This window comes from Oncorhynchus keta, unplaced genomic scaffold (genome assembly GCF_023373465.1).
Source record: "Oncorhynchus keta strain PuntledgeMale-10-30-2019 unplaced genomic scaffold, Oket_V2 Un_contig_6613_pilon_pilon, whole genome shotgun sequence".
In the NCBI taxonomy this organism is placed as follows: Eukaryota; Metazoa; Chordata; class Actinopteri; order Salmoniformes; family Salmonidae; genus Oncorhynchus; species Oncorhynchus keta.
Genome location: NW_026288955.1, coordinates 45,013 through 57,500, shown reverse-complemented (window position 1 = coordinate 57,500; position 12,488 = coordinate 45,013). Strand labels below are relative to the sequence as shown.

Genomic DNA, 12,488 nt, shown 5'->3' with positions numbered 1-12,488 from the left:
CACAGAACAGACTGCTGAAAACAAACATAACAACCATCAGGGACTCACAGAACAGACTGCTGAAAACAAACATAACAACCATCAGGGACTCACAGAACAGACTGCTGAAAACAAACATAACAACCATCAGGGACTCACAGAACAGACCGCTGAAAACAAACAAACAAAACAACCATCAGGGACTCACAGAACAGACCGCTGAAAACAAACATAGCAACCATCAGGGACTCACAGAACAGACTGCTGAAAACAAACATAACAACCAAAACAAACATAACAACCATCAGGGACTCACAGAACAGACCGCTGAAAACAAACATAACAACCATCAGGGACTCACAGAACAGACCGCTGAAAACAAACAGACCGCTGACAAACATAACAACCATCAGGGACTCACAGAACAGACTGCTGAAAACAAACATAACAACCATCAGGGACTCACAGAACAGACTGCTGAAAACAAACATAACAACCATCAGGGACTCACAGAACAGACCGCTGAAAACAAACATAACAACCATCAGGGACTCACAGAACAGACTGCTGAAAAAACAAACATAACAACCATCAGGGACTCACAGAACAGACTGCTGAAAACAAACATAACAACCATCAGGGACTCACAGAACAGACCGCTGAAAACAAACATAACAACCATCAGGGACTCACAGAACAGACTGCTGAAAACAAACAGACCGCTAAAACAACCATCAGGGACTCACAGAACAGACTGCTGAAAACAAACATAACAACCATCAGGGACTCACAGAACAGACCGCTGAAAACAAACAAAACATAACAGACCATCAGGGACTCACAGAACAGACCGCTGAAAACAAACATAACAACCATCAGGGACTCACAGAACAGACCGCTGAAAACAAACAAAACAACCATCAGGGACTCACAGAACAGACTGCTGAAAACAAACATAACAACCATCAGGGACTCACAGAACAGACTGCTGAAAACAAACATAACAACCATCAGGGACTCACAGAACAGACTGCTGAAAACAAACATAACAACCATCAGGGACTCACAGAACAGACCGCTGAAAACAAACATAGCAACCATCAGGGACTCACAGAGTCTGAATCTGTGTTCTGTTCTGCTCCTGTTCTGCTCCTGTTCTGTTCTACTCCTGGTCTGTTCTGTTCTGTACTATTCTGCTCCTGGTCTGTTCTCACAGAACAGACCGCTCCAAACATAACTCCTGTTCTGAACAGACCTGTTCTGAACAGACTGCTCCTGTTCTGTTCTGTTCTAAAACAAACATAACTCAGGGACTCACAGTTCTGTTCTGGTCTAACAACCATCTGAACAGACCGCTCCTGTTCTGTTCTGTTCTGAAAACAAACATCTCAGCTCCTGTTCTGTTCTGTTCTGTTCTCACTCTGCTCCTGTTCTGTTCTGTTCTGTCACTCTGAAAACAAACATAACCCATGTTCTGTTCTGTTCTACTCTGCTCCTGTTCTGCTCCTGTTCTGTACTATTCTGCTCCTGTTCTGTAACAACCATCAGACTCACAGAACTCTACTCTGGTCTGTTCTGTTCTACTCTGCTCCTGTTCTGCTCTATCTGCTCCTGTTCTGTTCTGTTCTCACAGAACAGACCGCTGACTCTGCTCCTGTTCTGTTCTGTTCTGTTCTACTCTGCTCCTGTTCTGTTCTGTTCTACTCTGCTCCTGTTCTGCTCCTGTTCTGTACTATTCTGCTCCTGTTCTGTTATATTCTGCTCCTGTTCTGTTCTACTCTGCTCCTGTTCTGTTCTACTCTGCTCCTGTTCTGTTCTGGTCTACTCTGCTCCTGTTCTGTTCTACTCTGCTCCTGTTCTGTTCTACTCTGCTCCTGTTCTGCTCCTGTTCTGTTCTGTTCTACTCTGCTCCTGTTCTGTTCTGTTCTACTCTGCCCCTGTTCTGTTCTGTTCTACTCTGCTCCTGTTCTGTTCTGGTCTACTCTGCTCCTGTTCTGTTCTGTTCTACTCTGCTCCTGTTCTGTTCTGGTCTACTCTGCTCCTGTTCTGCTCCTGTTCTGTTCTGTTCTACTCTGCTCCTGTTCTGTTCTGTTCTACTCTGCCCCTGTTCTGTTCTGTTCTATTCTGCTCCTGTTCTGTTCTACTCTGCTCCTGTTCTGTTCTACTCTGCTCCTGTTCTGTTCTGTTCTACTCTGCTCCTGTTCTGTTCTGTTCTACTCTGCCCCTGTTCTGTTCTGTTCTACTCTGCTCCTGTTCTGTTCTGTTCTACTCTGCTCCTGTTCTGTTCTGGTCTACTCTGCTCCTGTTCTGTTCTACTCTGCTCCTGTTCTGTTCTATTCTGCCCCTGTTCTGTTCTGTTCTATTCTGCTCCTGTTCTGTTCTACTCTGCTCCTGTTCTGTTCTATTCTGCCCCTGTTCTGTTCTGTTCTATTCTGCTCCTGTTCTGTTCTACTCTGCTCCTGTTCTGTTCTACTCTGCTCCTGTTCTGTTCTACTCTGCTCCTGTTCTGTTCTATTCTGCCCCTGTTCTGTTCTGTTCTATTCTGCTCCTGTTCTTTTCTACTCTGCTCCTGTTCTGTTCTACTCTGCTCCTGTTCTGCTCCTGTTCTGTTCTGTTCTACTCTGCTCCTGTTCTGTTCTGTTCTGTTCTACTCTGCTCCTGTTCTGTTCTGTTCTACTCTGCTCCTGTTCTGTTCTGGTCTACTTTGCTCCTGTTCTGTTCTACTCTGCTCCTGTTCTGTTCTGTTCTACTCTGCTCCTGTTCTGTTCTGTTCTACTCTGCTCCTGTTCTGTTCTACTCTGCTCCTGTTCTGTTCTACTCTGCTCCTGTTCTGTTCTGTTCTACTCTGCTCCTGTTCTGTTCTGTTCTACTCTGCTCCTGTTCTGTTCTACTCTGCTCCTGTTCTGTTCTACTCTGCTCCTGTTCTGTTCTACTCTGCTCCTGGTCTGTTCTACTCTGCTCCTGTTCTGCTCCTGTTCTGTTCTGTTCTACTCTGCTCCTGTTCTGTTCTGTTCTACTCTGCCCCTGTTCTGTTCTACTCTGCTCCTGTTCTGTTCTGGTCTACTCTGCTCCTGTTCTGTTCTACTCTGCTCCTGTTCTGTTCTGTTCTACTCTGCTCCTGTTCTGTTCTGTTCTACTCTGCTCCTGTTCTGTTCTACTCTGCTCCTGTTCTGTTCTGTTCTACTCTGCTCCTGTTCTGTTCTGTTCTACTCTGCTCCTGTTCTGTTCTGTTCTACTCTGCCCCTGTTCTGTTCTACTCTGCCCCTGTTCTGTTCTACTCTGCTCCTGTTCTGTTCTATTCTGCTCCTGTTCTGCTCCTGTTCTGTTCTACTCTGCTCCTGTTCTGCTCCTGTTCTGTTCTACTATGCTCCTGTTCTGCTCCTGTTCTGTTCTGTTCTATTCTGCTCCTGTTCTGCTCCTGTTCTGTTCTGTTCTGTTCTACTCTGCTCCTGTTCTGCTCCTGTTCTGTTCTGCTCCTGTTCTGTACTATTCTGCTCCTGGTCTATTCAGTTCTACTCTGCCCCTGTTCTGTTCTGTTCTACTCTGCTCCTGTTCTGTTCTATTCTGTTCTACTCTGCTCCTGTTCTGCTCTACTCTGCTCCTGTTCTGTTCTACTCTGCTCCTGTTCTGCTCTACTCTGCTCCTGTTCTGTTCTACTCTGCTCCTGTTCTGCTCTACTCTATTCTACTCCTGTTCTACTCTGCTCCTGTTCTGTTCTACTCTGCTCCTGTTCTGTTCTACTCTGCTCCTGTTCTGCTCTACTCTACTCTACTCCTGTTCTACTCTGCTCCTGTTCTGTTCTACTCTGCTCCTGTTCTGTTCTACTCTGCTCCTGTTCTGTTCTACTCTGCTCCTGTTCTGTTCTATTCTGCTCCTGTTCTGTTCTCCTCTGCTCCTGTTCTGTTCTATTCTGTTCTACTCTGTTCCTGTTCTGTTCTACTCTGCTCCTGTTCTGCTCCTGTTCTGTTCTATTCTGCTCCTGTTCTGCTCCTGTTCTGTTCTACTCTGCTCCTGTTCTGTTCTGTTCTACTCTGCTCCTGTTCTGTTCTATTCTGTTGTTCTGTTCTAAATGTCTGATTCTGTTCTACATATGAGCCACTGGTACTAAACCAGCCCCTACCTCATCATGAACGTTCAGGTTAACTACCCCTACAGACTGGTACTAAACCAGCCCCTACCTCATCATGAACGTTCAGGTTAACTACCCCTACAGACTGGTACTAAACCAGCCCCTACCTCATCATGAACGTTCAGGTTAACTACCCCTACAGACTGGTACTAAACCAGCCCCTACCTCATCATGAACGTTCAGGTTAACTACCCCTATAGACTGGTACTAAACCAGCCCCTACCTCATCATGAGCGTTTAACAGACTGGTACTAAACCAGCCCCTACCTCATCATGACAGACTGACTGGTACTAAACCAGCCCCTACCTCATCATGAACGTTCAGGTTAACTACCCCTACAGACTGGTACTAAACCAGCCCCTACCTCATCATGAAAACCAGTTCATCATGAACGTTAACTACCCTACAGACTGGTACTAAACCAGCCCCTACCTCATCATGAACGTTCAGGTTAACTACCCCTACAGACTGGTACTAAACCAGCCCCTACCTCATCATGAACGTTCAGGTTAACTACCCCTACAGACTGGTACTAAACCAGCCCCTACCTCATCATGAACGTTCAGGTTAACTACCCCTACAGACTGGTACTAAACCAGCCCCTACCTCATCATGAACGTTCAGGTTAACTACCCCTACAGACTGGTACTAAACCAGCCCCTACCTCATCATGAACGTTCAGGTTAACATACAGACTGGTACTAAACCAGCCCCTACCTCATCATGAACGTTCAGGTTAACTACCCCTACAGACTGGTACTAAACCAGCCCCTACCTCATCATGAACGTTCAGGTTAACTACCCCTACAGACTGGTACTAAACCAGCCCCTACCTCATCATGAACGTTCAGGTTAACTACCCCTACAGACTGGTACTAAACCAGCCCCTACCTCATCATGAACGTTCAGGTTAACTACCCCTACAGACTGGTACTAAACCAGCCCCTACCTCATCATGAACGTTCAGGTTAACTACCCCTACAGACTGGTACTAAACCAGCCCCTACCTCATCATGAACGTTCAGGTTAACTACCCCTACAGACTGGTACTAAACCAGCCCCTACCTCATCATGAACGTTCAGGTTAACTACCCCTACAGACTGGTACTAAACCAGCCCCTACCTCATCATGAACGTTCAGGTTAACGTTCAGGTTAACCCCCTACAGACTGGTACTAAACCAGCCCCTACCTCATCATGAACGTTCAGGTTAACTACCCCTACAGACTGGTACTAAACCAGCCCCTACCTCATCATGAACGTTCAGGTTAACTACCCCTACAGACTGGTACTAAACCAGCCCCTACCTCATCATGAACGTTCAGGTTAACTACCCTACAGACTGGTACTAAACCAGCCCCTACCTCATCATTCAGAACGACTGGTACAAACCAGTACCTCATCACGTTCAGGTTAACTACCCCTACAGACTGGTACTAAACCAGCCCCTACCTCATCATGAACGTTCAGGTTAACTACCCCTACAGACTGGTACTAAACCAGCCCCTACCTCATCATGAACGTTCAGGTTAACTACCCCTACAGACTGGTACTAAACCAGCCCCTACCTCATCATGAACGTTCAGGTTAACTACCCCTACAGACTGGTACTAAACCAGCCCCTACCTCATCATGAACGTTCAGGTTAACTACCCCTACAGACTGGTACTAAACCAGCCCCTACCTCATCATGAACGTTCAGGTTAACTACCCCTACAGACTGGTACTAAACCAGCCCCTACCTCATCATGAACGTTCAGGTTAACTACCCCTACAGACTGGTACTAAACCAGCCCCTACCTCATCATGAACGTTCAGGTTAACTACTACCCTACAGACTGGTACTAAACCAGCCCCTACCTCATCATGAACGTTCAGGTTAACTACCCCTACAGACTGGTACTAAACCAGCCCCTACCTCATCATGAACGTTCAGGTTAACTACCCCTACAGACTGGTACTAAACCAGCCCCTACCTCATCATGAACGTTCAGGTTAACTACCCCTACAGACTGGTACTAAACCAGCCCCTACCTCATCATGAACGACTTCAGGTTAAACTACCCCTACAGACTGGTACTAAACCAGCCCCTACCTCATCATGAACGTTCAGGTTAACTACCCCTACAGACTGGTACTAAACCAGCCCCTACCTCATCATGAACGTTCAGGTTAACTACCCCTACAGACTGGTACTAAACCAGCCCCTACCTCATCATGAACGTTCAGGTTAACTACCCCTACAGACTGGTACTAAACCAGCCCCTACCTCATCATGAACGTTCAGGTTAACTACCCCTACAGACTGGTACTAAACCAGCCCCTACCTCATCATGAACGTTCAGGTTAACTACCCCTACAGACTGGTACTAAACCAGCCCCTACCTCATCATGAACGTTCAGGTTAACTACCCCTACAGACTGGTACTAAACCAGCCCCTACCTCATCATGAACGTTCAGGTTAACTACCCCTACAGACTGGTACTAAACCAGCCCCTACCTCATCATGAACGTTCAGGTTAACTACCCCTACAGACTGGTACTAAACCAGCCCCTACCTCATCATGAACGTTCAGGTTAAACTACCTCATCCCTACAGACTGGTACTAAACCAGCCCCTACCTCATCATGAACGTTCAGGTTAACCAGCCCCTACCCCTACAGACTGGTACTAAACCAGCCCCTACCTCATCATGAACGTTCAGGTTAACTACCCCTACAGACTGGTACTAAACCAGCCCCTACCTCATCATGAACGTTCAGGTTAACTACCCCTACAGACTGGTACTAAACCAGCCCCTACCTCATCATGAACGTTCAGGTTAACTACCCCCCCCTAGCTCATCATGAGCTACAGACTGGTACTAAACCAGCCCCTACCTCATCATGAACGTTCAGGTTAACTACCCCTACAGACTGGTACTAAACCAGCCCCTACCTCATCATCATGACTGGTACTAAACCAGGTTAATCTACCCCTACAGACTGGTACTAAACCAGCCCCTACCTCATCATGAACGTTCAGGTTAACTACCCCTACAGACTGGTACTAAACCAGCCCCTACCTCATCATGAACGTTCAGGTTAACTACCCCTACAGACTGGTACTAAACCAGCCCCTACCTCATCATGAACGTTCAGGTTAACTACCCCTACAGACTGGTACTAAACCAGCCCCTACCTCATCATGAACGTTCAGGTTAACTAACAGACTGGTACTAAACCCCCCCTACAGACTTCAGGTTACTAAAGACCAGCCCCTACCTCATCATGAACGTTCAGGTTAACTACCCCTACAGACTGGTACTAAACCAGCCCCTACCTCATCATGAACGTTCAGGTTAACTACCCCTACAGACTGGTACTAAACCAGCCCCTACCTCATCATGAACGTTCAGGTTAACTACCCCTACAGACTGGTACTAAACCAGCCCCTACCTCATCATGAACGTTCAGGTTAACTACCCCTACAGACTGGTACTAAACCAGCCCCTACCTCATCATGAACGTTCAGGTTAACTACCCCTACAGACTGGTACTAAACCAGCCCCTACCTCATCATGAACGTTCAGGTTAACTACCCCTACAGACTGGTACTAAACCAGCCCCTACCTCATCATGAACGTTCAGGTTAACTACCCCTACAGACTGGTACTAAACCAGCCCCTACCTCATCATGAACGTTCAGGTTAACTACCCCTACAGACTGGTACTAAACCAGCCCCTACCTCATCATGAACGTTCAGGTTAACTACCCCTACAGACTGGTACTAAACCAGCCCCTACCTCATCATGAACGTTCAGGTTAACTACCCCTACAGACTGGTACTAAACCAGCCCCTACCTCATCATGAACGTTCAGGTTAACTGGTACCCAGCCCCTACAGACGTTCAGGTTAACTAAACCAAACCCCCCTACCTCATCATGAACGTTCAGGTTAACTACCCTACAGACTGGTACTAAACCAGCCCCTACCTCATCATGAACGTTCAGGTTAACTACCCTACAGACTGGTACTAAACCAGCCCCTACCTCATCATGAACGTTCAGGTTAACCACCCCTACAGACTGGTACTAAACCAGCCCCTACCTCAGACGTGGTTAACTACAGACTGGTACTAAACCAGCCCCTACCTCATCATGAACGTTCAGGTTAACTACCCCTACAGACTGGTACTAAACCAGCCCCTACCTCATCATGAACGTTCAGGTTAACTACCCCTACAGACTGGTACTAAACCAGCCCCTACCTCATCATGAACGTTCAGGTTAACTACCCCTACAGACTGGTACTAAACCAGCCCCTACCTCATCATGAACGTTCAGGTTAACTACCCCTACAGACTGGTACTAAACCAGCCCCTACCTCATCATGAACGTTCAGGTTAACTACCCCTACAGACTGGTACTAAACCAGCCCCTACCTCACCATGACCGTTCAGGTTAACCACCCCTACAGACTGGTACTAAACCAGCCCCTACCTCATCATGAATATTCAGGTTGACTGCAGCAGAGGACTCTGGGTTTGCAACTCCACTTGAAGAAACTTTCTTGACATTATCCGTATTGACTGACCTTCATGTCTTAAAGTAATGATGGACTGTCGTTTCTCTTTGCTTATTTGAGCTGTTCTTGCCATAACATGGACTTGGTCTTTTACCAAATAGGGCTATATTCTGTATACCCCTCCTACCTCACAACACAACTGATTGGATAGTAATCGCATACTTTGTGGCTACTTTGAAGAATATAAAATATATTTTGATTTGTTTAACACTTTTTTGGTTACTACATGATTCCATATGTGTTATTTCATAGTTTTGATGTCGTCACTATTATTCTACAATGTAGAAAATAGTAAAAATAAAGGAAAACCCTGGAATGAGTAGGTGTCCAAACTTTTGAAGAGTACTGTATGTACGTGTGTGTATGTACATGTGTGTGTGTGTGTGTGTGTGTGTGTGTGTGTGTGTGTGTGTGTGTGTGTGTGTGTGTGTGTGTGTGTGTGTGTGTGTCTAGGTGTGTGTGTGTGTGTGTGTGTGTGTGTGTGTGTGTGTGTGTGTGTGTGTGTGTGTGTGTGTGTGTAGGTGTGTGTGTGTGTGTGTGTGTGTGTGTGTGTCTGTGTGTGTGTGGTGTGTGTGTGTGTGTGTGTGTGTGTGTGTGTGTGTGTGTGTGTGTGTGTGTGTGTGTGTGTGTGTGTGTGTGTGTGTGTGTGTGTGTGTGTGTGTGTGTGTGTGTGTGTGTGTGCTGTTACCTGTATCCCTCAGGACAGACACAGGTGTACCCGTTGACCGCATCAATACACTGAGCTCCGTTCTGACACTTGTTCTCCTCACAGTCATCATAGTCCAGCTCACACTGATCCCCCACGTAGCCTGGGGTACACTCACACCTGGAACACACACACACACACTGTTAATACAACACTCACACCTGGAACACACACACACACACTGTTAATACAACACTCGCACCTGGAACACACACACACACACTGTTAATACAACACTCACACCTGGAACACACACACACACACTGTTAATACAACACTCACACCTGGAACACACACACACACACTGTTAATACAACACTCACACCTGGAACACACACACACACACACACACTGTTAATACAACACTCACACCTGGAACACACACACACACACAACACACTGTTAATACAACACACACACACACACACACACACACACACACACACACACACACACACACACACTGTTAATACAACACTCACACCTGGAACACACACACACACACTGTTAACACAACACTCACACCTGGAACACACACACACACACACTGTTAACACAACACTCACACCTGGAACACACACACACACACACACTGTTAATACAACACTCACACCTGGAACACACACACACACACACACACACACTGTTAATACAACACTCACACCTGGAACACACACACACACACACACACACACAACACACACACACACACACTGTAATACAACACTCACACCTGGAACACACACACACACACACTGTTAACACAACACTCACACCTGGAACACACACACACACACACTGTTAATACAACACTCACACCTGGAACACACACACACACACTGTTAATACAACACTCACACACACACACACACACACACACACACACACTGTTAATACAACACTCACACCTGGAACCTGTGTGTGGTGAGGTGTGGTGTGTTTGGTGTGTGGTGTGGTGTGGTGTGTGGTGTGTGGTGTGGTGTGGTGTGTGTGGTGTGTGGTGTGGTGTGGTGTGTGGTGTGTGGTGTGGTGTGTGTGGTGTGTGGTCTGGTGTGGTGTGTGGTGTGTGGTGTGTGGTGTGGTGTGGTGTGGTGTGTTTGGTGTGGTGTGGTGTGTGTGTGGTGTGGTGTGGTGTGTGTGTGTGTGTGTGTGGTGTGTGTGTGGTGTGGTGTGGTGTGTGGTGTGTGTGTGTGTGGTGTGGTGTGGTGTGGGTGTGGTGTGGTGTGGTGTGTGTGTCTGGTGATGTTGTGTGGTGTGTGGTGTGTGGTGTGGTGTGGTGTGGTGTGTTTGGTGAGGTGTGGTGTGTGGTGTGTGGTGTGGTGTGTTTGGTGAGGTGTGGTGTGTGGTGTGGTGTGTGTGTGTGTGGTGTGGTGTGTGTGGTGGTGTGTGGTGTAGTGTGCTGTGTGTGGTGTGGTGTGTGTGGTGTGGTGTGGTGTGTGGTGTGGTGTGTTTGGTGAGGTGTGGTGTGTGGTGTGTGTGGTGTGTTTGGTGAGGTGTGTGTGTGGTGTGGTGTGTGGGTGTGGTGTGTGTGGTGTGGTGTGTGGTGTGGTGTGTTTGGTGAGGTGTGGTGTGTGGTGTGTGTGGTGTGTTTGGTGAGGTGTGGTGTGTGGTGAGGTGTGGTGTGTGGTGTGGTGTGTTTGGTGAGGTGTGGTGTGTGGTGTGGTGTGTGTGGTGGTGTGTGGTGTAGTGTGCTGTGTGTGGTGTGGTGTGGTGTGTGTGGTGTGGTGTGGTGTGTGGTGTGGTGTGTTTGGTGAGGTGTGGTGTGTGTGGTGTGGTGTGGTGTGTGTGTGGTGTGTGGTGTAGTGTGCTGTGTGTGGTGTGGTGTGGTGTGTGTGGTGTGGTGTGGTGTGGTGTGTGGTGTGTGTGTGTGTGTGGTGTGGTGTGTGTGGTGGTGTGTGGTGTGTTTGGTGAGGTGTGGTGTGGTGTGTTTGGTGAGGTGTGGTGTGTGGTGTGGTGTGTGTGTGTGTGTGGTGGTGTGTGGTGTAGTGTGCTGTGTGTGGTGTGGTGTGGTGTGTGTGGTGTGGTGTCTGGTGTGTGTGTGTGGTGTGGTGTCTGGTGTGGTGTGTGGTGACTCACTTGTACCCCTGAAGGGTCAGGATGCATTTGGAGTCGTGCTGGCAGGGGTTCAACTCTGGAGCACAGAAATCTAATTTCTCCTCACACAGCTCACCTACACACACACACACACACACACACACACACACACACACACACACACACACACACACACACACACACACACACACACACACACACACACACACACACACACACACACACACAGGACACACAGACACACAGCAGAGTGAACAGTTCAGGACAGCAGGGTGAAGCAGAACAGGACAGCAGAGTGAAGCAGAACAGGACAGCAGAGTGAAGCAGAACAGGACAGCAGAGTGAAGCAGAACAGGACAGCAGAGTGAAGCAGAGTGAAGCAGATCAGGACAGCAGAGTGAAGGAGAGCAGGACAGCAGAGTGAAGCAGAGTGAAGCAGATCAGGACAGCAGAGTGAAGGAGAGCAGGACAGCAGAGTGAAGCAGAGTGAAGCAGAACAGGACAGCAGAGTGAAGCAGAACAGGACAGCAGAGTGAAGCAGAGTGAAGCAGATCAGGACAGCAGAGTGAAGGAGAGCAGGACAGCAGAGTGAAGCAGAGTGAAGCAGATCAGGACAGCAGAGTGAAGGAGAGCAGGACAGCAGAGTGAAGCAGAACAGGACAGCAGACTGAAGCAGAACAGGACAGCAGAGTGAAGCAGAACAGGACAGCAGAGTGAAGCAGAACAGGACAGCAGAGTGAAGCAGAACAGGACAGCAGAGTGAAGCAGAACAGGACAGCAGAGTGAAGCAGAACAGGACAGCAGAGTGAAGGAGAACAGGACAGCAGAGTGAAGCAGAACAGGACAGCAGAGTGAAGCAGAACAGGACAACAGAGTGAAGCAGAACAGGACAGCAGAGTGAAGCAGAACAGGACAGCAGAGTGAAGCAGAACAGGACAGCAGAGTGAAGCAGAACAGGACAGCAGAGTGAAGCAGAACAGGACAGCAGAGTGAAGCAGAACAGGACAGCAGAGTGAAGCAGAACAGGACAGCAGAGTGAAGCAGAACAG

General features: G+C 47.9%; 1 pseudogene; it reads right to left on the bottom strand.

Annotated features, from left to right (window-relative positions):
* Positions 1-12,488, bottom strand: part of LOC118382551 (slit homolog 2 protein-like) — a 77,806-nt pseudogene that overhangs the window by 20,313 nt on the left and 45,005 nt on the right.